Here is a 1955-nt window from a genome sequence, read left to right on the forward strand (position 1 = left end):
ACAACTTAGACAGTCTGATTATAAATTTACTACTATATACTACTATATTTACTACTATATACTACTATATATACTACTATATATACTATATATATTTACTATATATATAAATTTATATATAAATATGAACGGGACTCAAATCCCGCATCGCCTGATATACTTCCAAATACTTTTACACTAGATAAATTTCTTCATACAAGCTTTGAATAAGTTTTTAAAAACTCCCTTCATATGAGTCCCTGTAAACGCTCTTACAGAATTGATTATGTTTGGTTCGTCTCACTCACAAGTTATTTAATAGTTATTTCACAAATCAATAATTTGTTATTTATATACTAAATACGATCTTAAACGAGAGGTAGTACTTGGCTTATCACATTCAAAAGTTATTTATTACATATTCTACAAATCAGATTTTGTTACTCATAAACTAAATAACATTCAGACAGCTTTCAGACGGTTCAAAAATTGGTAGGGCATTGACTTCTACTTGTACTGAAAACTTTCGCTTACCGAATAAAAGACATTCTGCATTACAAATAGAACCAAAACTGTCTCTGTTTAAGGTATTCCTAATATAAGACCAGAAATTCACTTCAAAGCCTAAAGTCATTTTGATACTTCAGTAAAAGGGGTATGTGTAGACTCAATAAATAAATTGTTTGAAATCAATAAATTGCGTTTGCATAAAGTTTTAATATGTGTATAAATCTAAAATTTCAAAGTGATCATTTTTCATACTTTAAACTCGAAGAATTGTACTATTAAGTGCCAGATAGGAAGTATTTCCTGAAATTTATTTTTAACAACTTTATAAAAAAAATTAAATTCGCAAGGAATAAAAAAAGTATTGCTTATCTGTACACATTGTATCTTAAGATTTAGTTTATTTAATATCTTACAGAGATTGTTGAGAGACTTCTTCAAAAATTCATAGAAGAGATAGCTAGTAACGACTTAATTATCAGTTCCTAGACTTATGAAAACATTCCATTAATATATTGAAGGATAAATAAAGAAACCACTAACGATGGGCTTTTGGCAATATTCGAAAGAGCTGTATGATCAACCAGAAATTCAATTAATTAAAAATAAACTTTTGTTTTTTAATATTTTTTAAAAATATTTTGATGTTGAAGTATTCAGTTATAATACTTTCAATGCTTAATTTCACATGTAGTCAGAAATATATCTGATAACACTTTTGATGACACTTTTATATTACATATAGTTTTTGAAATATTTCAAGTTATAGAAACCTATCAAAAAGAGACTTACGATATTTTTATCTATACATCTAATAGACTAAAAATAACTGTACCACTCAAGCTATTTGGATGAACCGTTTTAGAGATGTGAGGTTATAATCAATACACTCAGATATATAATTTAGTTGATTTAATCTGGTTTTAACCAAATCTCAAGTCTAAAATTTTTTAACTCGACGCATCATGTTGGTTCAATCATACCACATATTGGTTTTCATATACTTTACCATATGAGTTAAAATTTTTCTACAAAATGATCAGGTCAATTTAATTTAATATGCTTAAAGCATATTTTTTTGAATGTGCATATGAATCGAAAAGTAGATACCTTACTTCAAATTACGATTATAGAAATCATTTGAAGTGTTCTATATAAGTCAATTTATTGGATGAAAAATGTTCGTCAAAGGTATTGATGTAAGACAATTGAGCAAAAAACAAATATTTGGAAAAATTTTTTCTTTGGCTATTTCATTCAGCACATCATATTGAATGAAATTATTCAATATACTTGGTAACGGTTCAGTTCCTGGCACTGACCGCCCAAACATTATCTACGGACTGTTAAAATTTTAGATTTTTCAATCAGAGTATTTGGCTATATTCTGGCTAAAAGAGTTGTTCAGTCCAAAATTGCATTTAATTACATTTAAATGTTTGTAGTCACCCACTTCTCTACTATGAGAG

This window comes from Teleopsis dalmanni, chromosome 1 (assembly GCF_002237135.1).
Source record: "Teleopsis dalmanni isolate 2A chromosome 1, ASM223713v2, whole genome shotgun sequence".
NCBI lineage: Eukaryota > Metazoa > Arthropoda > Insecta > Diptera > Diopsidae > Teleopsis > Teleopsis dalmanni.